The sequence below is a fragment of the Protopterus annectens genome, chromosome 2.part1 (assembly GCF_019279795.1).
Source record: "Protopterus annectens isolate FY-2018-M chromosome 2.part1, PAN1.0, whole genome shotgun sequence".
NCBI lineage: Eukaryota > Metazoa > Chordata > Ceratodontiformes > Protopteridae > Protopterus > Protopterus annectens.
The window spans coordinates 1,649,064,737-1,649,078,996 of record NC_056729.1 but is presented as its reverse complement, the minus strand read 5'-3'; positions in this window follow the sequence as shown (position 1 = coordinate 1,649,078,996).

Here is a 14,260-nt window from a genome sequence, read left to right as displayed (position 1 = left end):
AGGCGGTATGCCACTGAGTAGAGCTGGAGTTTCTTTAACCGGGCAGCATATTGCATATGTTTGAGCCCTTTGATCCTCTTGGTGAGGTACTTTTCGGGTCTTTCCAGTTGCTGCAGGTGTCTGGTAAGGTACATCCCAAAAGGGGCATTGTACTCAATTATGGGCCTGATGAGGCATGAGTAAAGAGGCACGATGACCTCCCCTGATCTAGATGTGAATCCCTTCATGATTAGGTGGGCTATATAAAATGTTTTTCTAACCACTTTGGCCACGTGGTTGTCAAATGAGAGATTGCTATCAACTTGGGTCCCCAGGTCCCTAATTACTTCTTCTGTACTTAATGGATTACCACCTATGTGGTAATTTGTGGGCACTTTGTTTTTGCCAAAGGGGATGACTATACACTTTTTGGCATTTAGCCTGAGGCCATGGCTCTGCCACCAGTTGTCTGTTTCTATGAGGCCCTTTTGTAGGATGCTTGTGTCAGCTGGAGAGTCTATTATGGCACCCAGTTTGCAGTCATCTGTGAACTTGGTCAGCCACAGTCCTTCTGTGTTAGCCTGTACCTCCGAGGAAATATATACCGAACAAGAGAGGTCCCAGGACTGAGCCTTGTGGGACGCCACTTGTAACTGGTTTGGAGTCTGACATGGCTCCAGCAATTCTAACCATGTGGGTTCTGTCCTTGAGCCAGTTTGCAACCCATCTAGTGACATAGGGGTTTATATTTAAGCTGGTGAGCTTATCTATAATGCCCAAGTGGGGTATTATATTGAAGGCTTTTGCAAGGTCCAGATAGGCTGTGTGGACCACCTTCCCCTCGTCAATGGCCTTGGTGACTGTTTCAAAGAAATTGACCAGGTTTAAGAGGCAGGATCTGCCCTTAACAAAGCCAAACTGGGTAGGATCCAGTGTCTGTAGGTCCCCAATATCTTTATTTATGAGGTCCATGATGATCCTTTCCATAGCTTTGCAGACCAAGCTAGTCAAGCTTATGGGGCAATAGTTTCCAGGATCCATTGAGGCACCACCTTTGTGGAGAGGGACCACTGTTGCTGTACACCACTCTTTGGGTACATATCCTGTAGTAAGGCTGAGATTGAACAGTAGTTTTATGTTTGGGTTTAGTTCTTCTTGGAGTTCATGTAGGACGTAGCCCGGGACACCGTCTGGTCCCATTGATGCTGTGTTTTTTGCTTTGGAGAGGCCGGCTCTTACCTGAGCATCTGAGATGTCAGGGGGGCAGCACTCTGCTGGGATAGATATTTGCCCTTTTGGTGGGGAAGGGGGGGAGTTTGCGCTGAACCTGTCAGCTAGGATGTTGGCAATGTCTGTGGGTTCGGTGTATTTTTTGTCATTTTGGACTAATTCTGAGCATATCTGGGAATTGCCACCCAGGTTCCTAACATAACTAAAGAAAGCCCTGTGATTATCCTTAGTGTCCTGTGCAATTTTTCTCTCAAAGCTGGCCTTAGACGATTTTATGAGTGCCCGTAGTTTTTTGCTAATACTGATCAGAGATGCCTTCCCTTTTTGAGATTTTGCTTTATCATGTAGTAGCTTCCTCCTTCTATTGTATAGTTTATTTATGGCTGGGGTCCACCAGACAGGATGCCTAACTTTGGAGGATTGGGTCTTGGTTTTATTTGGGATTGCATGATCCATGCATTCCTGAAGGTGTTCATAGAATGCATTTATAAAGGATTCTGCGGTCTGGGCCGTATTTTCCACAGGCCCGGGGGCTTTGAAGGATTCCAACTCGGTCTCGAGGAGTGTGAAATTTGCTTTAGAGAAGTTTTTCACTGTAGTTTTCTGGGCAGGGGCTGGGGTCGGGATGTGAATATCTAGTGAGATTAGTTTATGGTCTGATCTTACCAGTGAGGGATACACTTCTGGTCTGGAGCATAGAGTCCCCATGTTGGTGATGATCAGGTCCAGTATGTTTTCCCCTCTTGTGGGAGTGGCAACAAGTTGTTCCATAGCATTTGAGTTTATAAATTCTAGGAACCTTTGGGCTAGGGTGTTGGAGCTAGAGTAATGCTCCCAGTCTATGTTAGGGTAGTTGAAGTCACCCAATATAATGGTGTTTGGAGAGACCTTCATATTTTCCAGTGTTCTCAGGAAGGCCAAGTGGGGTTCCTGGGTTTGGGAGGGTGGTCTGTAGCAGGCTATAAACTGGAAGGCAGTTTTACCCACTGTTAGTTGCACATGGATAGTCTCTGATGCTTCGTTCTGTGTCATCAACCTGGAGGTGTGGGTATCTTTGACGAATATTGATACTCCCCCTCCTTTTGTGGTTCGGTCCAAGTTTTGGGGCCGAAAAACATGGTATGAGGTATAACCTGGTAGTGCTGGGGTGCTCTCTGGGAGCCTTGAACCAGGTTTCTGTTACTGCACAGATATCGATGTTCTCCATGCTAAGGAGAGTTTCGAGTGCGTGCATCTTGAGGTTTAGACTTCTGGCGTTGAGTAGCATTACTCTGTTTCTTATCCCTTGTGATACCTATGGAGGTGGGTTTGTCTTTTGAGCCTTGCCTAAAAAAGGCACTATGGGGGTGGCAAGAGCCTTTGCCAATATCCAAAACCCCAGGGGTGACAGGTGCAAGCCGTCCCTAGCGAAGCATTGTGGCTTGTCGAGCATGTCATCCCAGGCAGACAGGCATTGGATCCCCTTTGAATGACACCAATACTTAAGCCGATTGTTGAAATTGATCATCTTGTCTTCATATTGTGACATCATTCTTGGTGAGGGTAAGATGCTACTCAAGGTCAGGGTCATACCGGCCTGGGCTACATGCACAGAGAGCTCCTCTATGTCTCTTTTCATGTAGTCCAGGGAGGTACATCTCAGGTCATTCACACCAGAATGGACAATGACTGAGTCATATTTGTACTTGCCTTGGAGTGACCTGAGTGCTTGTGTTATGTGGCGGATCCTAGCGCCCAACAGGCTGCTCACCGTGACCTTCTCCTTGTTCAGTCTGGTGAGCGGGACATCAGTGTGCCTGACGACAGTGTCACCTATTACAAGTATATCAGGTGTGTTGTTTAGCCTTAAGGGCTGTGACTGTTCGGCACACTGGCTTTGTGAGCTATGTGTTGCATGTGTTTTGTTTTGGGGTAGCGGTTGCTTGGGTGTCTGCTTTGGAGGTCTCTGCTGCTTAGGCAGATTTTTATTTAGAGCCTCAGTATGTTTTGTGTGTTTATGTGTTTGGTTTGCTGTCGTGGTAGGTCTATGTGAGACTGGAATTGTAGTGAGTGTGGTTTCCTTCTCCTCCTGACTGGTTACACCAGTACTGAGTTGAGAGAGCTTAGCCTCCAGTTTGGCTATATGGTTGCATCTCTCACATGTGTTGGAATTTGTTGGGAGAAGGAGAGGGTTGTCTGTGTACATGAGGCAGTTGTAACATTGCCTCAAGATTCCCAGATTCACCAGATGGACCAGAGAGGAGATTGACAACTGACCTTTGGCCATGCTAGAATAGTATTGGGAATTCCTTTATAATTGAAAAAAAGGGCCAGTGGGGAACAGAGTACTCAAGGGGAGTTTGTGAGGGTGTAGTGCTTTTAATTTTTTAGTGCCGACTTATATAATTGCTTTAGTGAGCAAGTGCCAGGCTTTAGAGTGGGAATAGGGTGTTTATTATGAGAACTAGATCAGTTCTAAGGGAAAAAGTGAAGAGCAGACTTTGTGGAGCCGAGAATGGTTTAAACCCAATTAAGCGGTTCTGCCCGATGCTGCGCTATGCGCAAAATCGCACAAAGCCGCGCTAAAGCGGGTTTTATATAGGGGAACTTGAAAGAGCTAGAAATTGCCCCAAAACGGCCAATATACTACCAGATTCTTGTGCTGGGAACACTCCTCCAGGGATAGAGAGGCTGCTCCAAGCTCCCCACTGCCACTGGTGAACAAAGAAGCCTCCCTTTATCAAAGAAAGGAAATGGGCAACACAGGAACTTTCCAAAAGTCCAGAATACAGCAAAGCCTGTATTTAGACTACTCTAGGTCAGGAAAGACGGGAAACAAGGATCATTTTTTTTTTTGCAACAAACAGCAGGAAAATGCAATAAATATGTAACACAGGCTAGCGCACTTGAGTGTGTAGCCTCAACAGGTAAAAGCAACAAATAGGACAAATTTTAAAAGTGCAGGTGCAAAAACAACTTTAAACAGTTTAAAACAGTTCAAGAAGCAGAAACACTTGCAGTTTAGCTAGATCGGACAGTCGCCCAGGTAGTAGCAGGAAAACAAACACTTTTATCAGGTTAGCAGTCGCTCTTTTAGCCTCTCTGTTGCTAGCACCACTCTGCGGGACCACAAGGAGCTTGGCTGAGTAGGAACAAGTGCAAAAAACACGCCAAAGTGGGTTTTATACAGGGGACTTGAAAGAGCTAAAAACTGGCCCAAAACGGCCAATAGACTACCAGATTATTGTGCTGGGAACACTCCCTCCAGGGATAGATAGGCTGCTCCAAGCTCCCCACTGCCACTGGTGAACAAAAAAGCCTCCCTTTATCTAAAAAAGGAAATGGGCAACACAAGAACTTCCCAAAAGTCCAGAATACAGCAAAGCCTGTATTTGGACTACTCTAAGTCAGGAAAGATGGGAAACAAGGATAACATTTTTTTTTTTTGCAACAAACTGACTACCAGATTCTTGTGCTGGGAACACTCCCTCCAGGGATAGATAGGCTGCTCCAAGCTCCCCACTGCCACTGGTGAACAAAGAAGCCTCCCTTTATCCAAGAAAGTAAATGGGCAACACAGGAACTTTCCAAAAGTCCAGAATACAGCAAAGCCTGTATTTGGACTACTCTAGGTCAGGAAAGATGGGAAACAAGGATATTATTTTTTTCTTTTTTGCAACAAACAGCAGAAAAATGCAATAAATATGTAACACAGGCTAGTGCACTTGAGTGTGTAGCCTCAACAGGTAAATGCAACAAACAGGACAAACTTTAAATTACAAGCGCAAAAGCGCGCTAAAGCTGGCTTTAAAGCAGGGGGTTAAAAAGAGATAGGAAATGGCCCAAAATGGCCAATAAGCTACAGGTCACTGGGCTGGAACCACTCCTCAAGGGACAGATAGGCTGCTCAGAGCTCCCCACTCTCACTGGTGAACAAAGAAGCATCCTCCTATCCAAATAAGGATATGGGCAACACAGGAACTGTGACACAGCCCAGAGATCAGCAATACCTGAAGACTGGACTATTCTAGTTCAGTAATGGTGGGAAACAAGGATTTTTTTTTTTTTTTTTACAAAGTAGCAGACATTAGGTACAGAAACACAGTAAATGCTTTAATTCGGCTAGCACACTTGAGTGTGTAGCCTACCAGTTAAACTAAGCAAAAACAAACTTTAAAAGTGCAAAACACTCAGAAATACAGGCAGAAATGCAATAAAACAACTTTGCAGAGCTTATTTAGTTAAAGAAACAGAGAAGTCTATATATATATATATATATATATATATATATATATATATATATATATATATATATACAGAAAAGCAGCTAAAACACACAAACACTTCAGATGCAGTGCAACCTAGAGCACTTGAGTTGTAGCAATATTAAGGCAATGAGCTAATGACACTAGACTGGGAGGAGTGTCACAGATTAGATTTACAGTAGGGGCGTGTCACAGATCAGATTTACAGTAGGGGCGTGTCACAGATCAGACTTACAGTAGGGGCGTGTCACAGATCAGATTTACAGTAGGGGCGTGTCACAGATCAGATTTACAGTAGGGGCGGGCAACTGCAAAGCCACCAAGTACAAGAGCGAGACACCAACTGGGAGGGAGGGTGTTGATAGCCTACAGACAGTAGCACTAGAGAAAGCAAAGATTTGTAAAGATATAGAATGCATTTAACTGCAGACAAATCAGTTACTTGTGCAGATTAGTTAATAGCAATAAAATACACTCGAAGACTAAAAATCAGATAATAAATGTGCTATATATTAATTGTTAAAAACAATCTGTATAAATAATCAAAAAAAAAAACAGGATACTTGTATATCTCAGCTAACAGCTGCGGTCAACAACTTATCCAATCTGCTCAGTGTGTATAGACAGAAACCCTATCAAAGTTAGGGCTTAAATACCAGAAGAACAACTTTTTTTTTTACAAGAACACAAAAGAACCAGCCCCCACTCAGCAGACTATTAACACAATCTAGCAAAGTTAAAGAGGCTTCAGCTAGAAACAATAGCCTACAGACAGTAACACTAGAGAAAACAAAGATTTGTAAAGATACAAAATGCTTTTAACTGCAGACATATCAGTTACTTGTGCGGATTAGTTAATAGCAATAAAATGCACTCGGAGACTAAAAAGCAGGCAATATATTAATTGTTAAAAACAATCTGTATAAATAATCGAAAAAAAAAAACAGGATACTTGTATATCTCAGCTAACAGCTGCAGTCATACTGGTGGAGTGTAGAAGGTTGAGTAGACTTTTATGATGGAAATGTTCTGAATTGGGTAATTTTGTCACTGGTGCATGCATTTTGTTTCATTGTTTACTAATGTTCAAAACAATAAATTTAAAATGCCCTTTAACAACTGTACTGTATTGTACAAGGAATACAATTTAATACAATCGGGAAGGTGTATCAAAGAGCATGTGTATGTTTTGTGTTCAAGGGGCCTATGATTTGAAAACAGTTCAAAGTTAATCTTTATCTGCCACTGGCAAAATGTATTTTCTTTGAATGTGGGTTTCAATGCTGTTTCAATGCATGTGAGTTTCAAGGGCAGAGAAGTTTTAATGCTAAGTCTGTTTTCATTGTGAGACTGCATTGCTTTGTTTAGTAGATATCTATTGGGGTTTGTGCTGTAAAAATGCAAAATAAAACTTTCAAATGAAATCCAAATCATCGCAGAAGTAAAGCAGTATGCACATTACAGTGTTTATGGTAAATGGGGCAAAATAACCAAGAAATGGGACACTGGAATTGTTGCAGGGGGGAGGCTCCAATCAACCATGATTTTGAGAGGGGAAGGGCAGCAAACTCAGACAGCCCTGGTTGAACTATACCTCTCAGCTGTCCATATTTTTGCAGAATGAATAGATATTTACTTCTTATTTTTGGTTTGTTCCTCATAAAATGTGTGGTTATCTGGCAAATCATTTAGGAATGAAGTCACTAAATGAAAGACATTGAGTTTTACATCATAACCTTCAGAAACATACATGCTAAAGCAACACCTGTTATTCTAACAACTGTCTTAAGTTTATACAAGAGCAATTTTTAGTAGTGTTTGTATGTTCCCCCAATATATTTGGCCTTGTCCAGATTTCCTGCATTAACAGGTTGAGAGGTACGTGCAAATAAAATTGCTTTATAGAATTAGGCATATCCAAACCTCTCAACTGTCCCCGATTTTGTCTCAAAATGTTGCTCTTCCCCTAATAATCCCTCTGCAAAATGGCAATTTTGGAAGAAAACATGGAGAGTTTACAATTAATAAATAACTGTAATAATCAGTTATAGATTACTTTTATTTCAGAAATGCATGTAGATTCTTTTATTTTGTTAGCTGCTCAAGTTAGCAGTACTAATATTAAAAGTGTCCCTTCTTTGACAGGTTCTTAGCTGTATTGTGTGGCTATTTTATATTTTTGCATCACATTTTTGGTCCATTTTTCATAAATTTTGTTTTTTCTGGCAAATGAGTGGCAAATCATTAAAGACTGAAGTTAGAAAATAATGAAAGACATTTGAGTTTCAGATTTAGTACCTTTCAGAAAATTCATACTAATACAAGACCTACTATTCTATTATCTTTCTAAGTTTATAAGAGCAATATTTAAAAATTGTCCTTATTTTTGGGCCTTTGTCCCACTTCTCTGTATGGCTTTGTCCAGATTTCTTGCTCTGAGGTTGAGAGGTATGATAAATGTGTCAGGGCCATCGCATTCAGCCAGAGACATTTCAAATTGTGACTAACTTGTTGCACCCCACTCCCTCATGTAGTGGCTCTGCATGTGTCTAGTGACTCTGGATGTGTCCAAGCAAGACAAGGAGCAGTTATGCAGTGTAAATGTGCAGACTACCCCCCCCCCAATCCAAGGTAAACACAAGTACTACAGTGGCTTTTCATCTGTCATTGATTTTGCAGAATGTTTTGGTTTCTGTCATTTTTATACTGTTGATATATGCTTATTATTATTCAGAACGTGCCTTTTGCTCTGTGTTTAAGTAGCAATGCTTTAATGACCATCAGGTAAGTTTGTCTGATATTGTAAGATGCAAGTAAGTTTTAATAAGCAGTATTGCCAATATTGAAAGCCTTTCTGTTGTTTCCATGCAGAGAATACTTACATAACTAGATAATGTATAAGCCTTGGGTATTGAAATGCATATGACAGTATTTGTAATAAAGGCCAGGATTAGATTATGTTAAGCTCATTACAGGCTTTACCTGCAAACTAAACAGAATGCCAATCTGTCATGCGTGGTCCATATCCTGTGCAGTAATCCTTTAAGCAATATATGTTGAGCTTGTTTCTTGTTTGCTTTTCATTTTTTTACTTTGATCATGTTTTCCCCATGAAACAAGTAGATAATTGTCAGGCAGCAGGTCTTTTTTGGATAAGAAACATTTTTACAAATGAGGGTATCACAGAGATTGCTACTTTCAGCATGTTACTTGGTACTTTAATAAAGCTGAATATAAATTATAATTAGAACTGGAGTGCAAGGAGAAGTGATTTGAGTTAAGTGCTGCTTGTTTTTCTTATACTTGATTTTGACTGGCATTCCAGTAATGTACTTAAAATATAATTTATTTTTTCATGCCTCACATCCTTTTTGTTTCCATCTAGAGATTAAGTAAGCTATCATGCAGCCAATGGATTGAAATATTTTTTAATTCTACACTTCATTTTGTCTTGATTGGACTCCCATAATGATGGTTTGGCACCCAGGGCAGCATATTTAATTAAAGTTTTTGTGGTTTTGAGCATAGCCCCTCCCCTTTCTAGTTGGTCACACCCATTCCCATTGACCCCACCCATTCAGCTGTCTCCTGCAGCCCCCCTTTGATTTGAAGTCACCTGCCACCACTGATTAAACGTATGACAGTCAATTGATAACTTTAAACTTTAAACAATAATCCTAACATTTGAAAGGAAACTCTGTTTTACTCTACACATGATTAACCTCTCATGTAACTATAAGGCATCCATACATACATGTGCTTTCTTTGGATCCTCTGATCATCGCTTGTTTATGTTTAATGATAGTAGTACAGAATCCACAGGAATCACCACACGAAATGAACTCAGTAAACGTAATGTCTTCTTTATTGGAATAAAAAACACAAGCGCTTTCACGTAGCTATACTACGCTTCTTCAGGTGTATTAAAACTGTAAAAACAAGGTACTTATGTATAAAACATTTTGGCGCGCAAACTAAGAAATTAAACAATTACGAGACAATTATTGACTCATTTACATTTCCTCAGTATGCTTATTAAAGAAGCAGTGTTAACAAAAAGAAAAATCGTTGCTGTTAACAAACAACGTCAAATAAATCAACAAACCATATCCTTCTGTTGCTAAATAAGCAAACAATGTTATAGTGTACTAACTAACAATCACAAAACTCTCTTTAATGCAGTAAAAACGTTGCATAAAAAACAAGATCAAACCACGTTCAGATTCAATGTGAACCGTGAACATAGTCTCAGGACTGTCCAAATCTATGACTAGTCTCATCTAAAAAGCATAAACGCATTACATAAATGCAGTATATGAAACCATCCTATAGTCAGAAATAGCCCAAAGTATTTTAAAATCCAATAAGAAAAAAGTGTTGCAGCTACTTAGGTCATCATGCTCACCTTGACCTTATGTAAACATGAAGTGTCGATAAGTCTTATGAATGTGAGCCTGTTCATGCAGACAATTCCCTTGATCACAAACATCATGGGTATCCGTGGATATCAAAACCCCATTCTCTATACAAACACTCAAATGCCTGAGGAACCCGACAGCAGTGTCAGGGGAGAGGCATTGAGGGGTAGAGTAAAAAATGAAAACCGTTCGTCAAAAGATACTCTGGCACCAAGGTCATGCGCCCGTAGGACAAACTGTTCCAGAGAACCAATCTGCCCATCCAAAACTCAATGAAACCATTTGCCTGGATATATCACCACCAATATTATACAAAAAATCCTTTAGCCTCGGCTACCAGAATAATAAAAATAATATCAAGATTAGCATGAAAGCTGACACAAATAAACAGCGAGTGCACTGTAAAAAAGGCAAAACAATAAACAACTAATAACCATGTAAACAATGCTTCAAAGGCAGTATTATCTAATGCCTCTCAAGTATGTCATATTTATAACAAAATTAAATGCATCTAGTGCCAGGAAATGATAACCAAAAATAAAAAACTAATCTGACCGCAGCCAGAGCAAAATGCCAATAGTGCCGTGGGGCACAGTATGTAATTGCGTTTAGTGTCATGGTCCTAAGAAGTCGACCAGTCTGCTGTGTAAACCTTAGCAAATATATGAATAGATAAACAACGGTCAGAAGTTTACTCAAAAAACTGAATATTGCTATTAAACATGAATTAAGGAGAAACTTAGAACTACCAGCTATATTAACACTTTAATTTAAAAATGACCATTGGATTCAACTAGAGTCATAAGGTATAATATATCAAGACTTAAACTGTGAAAAAGAAAAAGAAATTTAACTGTTGAGAAAAATATACGTGTATAATGACTATATATATGTTGGGGAAAAACACACAAAGCATATATGTAGAACATAAGTGTTGGTAAACGGTCACTAGTTTATATGTAAATAAAGTAAATAATGAGAAAAATACATATGACAAGAGAACATAAGGAATGTATATTTGGTACATGAAATGTACCTACGATAATAGTACTAGTGGATTTTTTACTGTTTCTTTCTCACAAAACATAAAAACAGAGAATAAAAAAGAGAGTAGAGATGTGGGGCAAACATCTATGCCCAAATGTTATGAAGAAAAAATACATATAACAAAAAAACATGAAAAATATGTATATTGGTACCTGAAGTGTACCTATAATAATAGTACTGATAAATTTTTACTGTTTCTTTCTCAAATACCATAAAAACAGGAAATAAAGAAAAAAGTTGAGGTACCATAAAAACAGGAAATAAAGAAAAAAGTTTATGTTTAATGATCTGGATGTCTACTCGGCTTATTTCCCTCCCTGTGTCATATAACACAGCATGTAATTCTTCAGGATTTGTCAATTGCTTTTCTGCAGTCCTTTTGATTGATATGTGAGCTTTAATGAATTGATTCTGTGTGTAATGTTTTTTAGAGTTTTTCAAACTAATATGCTGCAGTGAATATCAGTTTTTCCTCTGGCTTTTATGACTGCATTTAGAGTGACTTCAGTTTTGCCATAGAAGACTTCAACTGCCTTACAACTTCTTTAGATATGACATGTTTAGCAAGAGATCTGGAGCAGTGGTGGCTGGTGACTTCAAATCAAAGGGGGGCTGCAGGAGACAGGTGAATGGGTTGGGTCAAGGGGAATGGGGTGTGGTCAACTAGAAAGGGGAGGAGCTAAAACCACAAAAACTAACTTTAATTAAATACGCTACCCTGGGTGGAAAACCATCATTATGAGAGTCCAATCAAGACAAAAATAAGTGTAGAAGAATAAAAATATTTCAATGCATTGGCTGCATGACAGCTTACTTAATATCTAGATGGAAACAAAAGGTTGTGAGACATGAAAAAATAAATTACTTTTTAAATACATTACTGGAATGCCAGTCAAAATCAAGTATAAGAAAAACCAGAAGCACTCAACTCAAACCACTTCTCCTTGCACTGCAGTTCTAATTATAATTTATATTCAGCTTTATTAAAGTACCAAGTAACATGCTAAAAGTAGAAATCTCTGTGATGTCCCCACTTGTAAAAATGTTTCTTATCCAAAAAAAGAACTGCTGCCTGACAACTATCTACTTGTTTCATGGGGAAAACATGATCAAAGTAAAAAATGAAAAGCAAACAAGAAACAACCTCAAGATACATTGCTTAAAGGATTACTGTACAGGTTATGGACCACACATAATTGGCATTCTGTTTAGTTTATGGGTAAAGTCTGTAGAGATGACTGGAAGTCTCCAACAAGTGTAATGAGCTTTTTAAAATAATGGAATCCTGTCCTTTAATACCCAAGACGTATACATTATCTAGTCAAGTATTCTCTGCATGGCAACAACAGAAAGGCTTTCAATGTTGGCAGTTCTTTAACAGTATGCTTATTAAAGCTTACTTGCAGCTTACGATCTCAGACAAGCTTACCTTATGGTCATTAAAGCATTGCTACTTAAACACAGAGCAACAGGCACTTTCTGAGTAATAAGCATAGATCTGAGTAATAAGCATAAATCAACAGTACAAAAATATGACAGAAACCAGGCCATTCTGCAAAATCAAGGACAGATGAAAAGCCACTGTAGTACTTGTGTCTACCTTGGATGGGGGGACACACTGCACATTTAAACTGCATAACTACTCCTTGTCTTGCTTGGACACATCCAGAGTCACTACATGGGGGAGTGGGGTGTAACAAGTATGTCACAATTTGAAAAGTCTCTGGCTGACTGTGATGGCCCTGACACATTTGTCATACCTCTCAACCTCAGAGCAAGAAATCTGGACAAAGCCATACACAGAAGTGGGACAAAGGCCCAAAAATAAGGACAATTTTTAAATATTGCTCTAATAAACTTAGAAAGATAATATAATAGGTCTTGCATTGGTATGAATTTTCTGAAGGGTATAAAATCTGAAACTCAAATGTCTGTCATTATTTTCTAACTTCAGTCTTTAGTGATTTGTCACTAATTTGCCAAAAAACACAATTTTATGAAAAATGGACCAAAAATGTGATGCAAAAATATAAAATAGCCACACAATACAGCTGGGAACCTGTCAAAGAAGGGACACTTTAATATTAGTACTGCTAACTTGAGCAGCTGACAAAATAAAAGAATCTACATGCATTTCAAGTAATCTATAACTTTTATTATTACAGTTATTTCTTAATTGTAAACCCTCCATGTTTTCTTCCAAAATTGTTATTTTGCGGAGGGATTATTAGGGGGAAGAGCAACATTTTGAGCCAAAATCGGGGACAGTTAAGAGGTTGGCTATGCCTAATTCTATAAAGCAATTTATTTGCATGTACCTCACAACCTGTTAATGCAGTAAATCTGAACAAGGCCAAATATATTGGGGGAACATATAAACAGTACTAAAAATTGCTCTTGTATAAATTGAGACAGTTGATAGAATAACAGTTCTTACTTTAGCATGCATTTTTCTGAAGGTTATGAAGTCTGAAACTCAGTGTATCATTATTTAGTGACTTAATTCCTAAATGATTTGCCAGAAAACTACAAATTTTATGAAGAACAAACCAAAAATAACATGCAAAAATCTATTCATTCTTTGAAAATCTGGACAGTTGGGAGGTATAGTTCAGCTGGGCCTGTCTGAGTTTGCTGCCCTTCCCCCCTGACAAAATCATGGTGGAATGGAACCTCTGCAGCCATTCCAATGAACCATTACTTGGCTATTTCACTCCATTTACCATAAACACTAATGTGCATACTGCTTTACTTCTGTGATGAGTTGGACTTCATTTGAAAGTTTTATTTTGTATTTTACAGCACAAACACTAAGTCATCTGCTAAACAAAACAATGCAGTCTCACAATGAAAACTTAGCATTAAAACTTCTCTGCCCTTGAAACTCACATTCATTGAAACAGCATTGAAACCCACATTCAAAGAAAATACATTTTGCCAGTGGCAGATAAAGATTAATTTTGGGCTGTTTTCAAATCATAGGCCCCTCGCATATGAAACATACATGTGCTCTTTGATACACCTTCCTCATTGTACTAAATTATATTGCTTGTACAATATAGTACAGTTGTTAGAGGGCATTTTAAATTTGTTTTGAACATTTTTCCAGTAAGCAATGAAACAAAATGCATGCACCCATAATGGCAAAACTGCCCAGTTCAGAACATTTATCATAAAAGTCTACTCAGACTTCCACAGTCCACCATTATTAGTAAATATGCACAATTCTACAGTCCACCATTATCAGTAAATATGCACAGTTCTACAGTCCGCCATTATCAGTAAATATGCACAGTTCTACAGTCCATTATCAGTAAATATGCACAATTCTACAGTCCATTA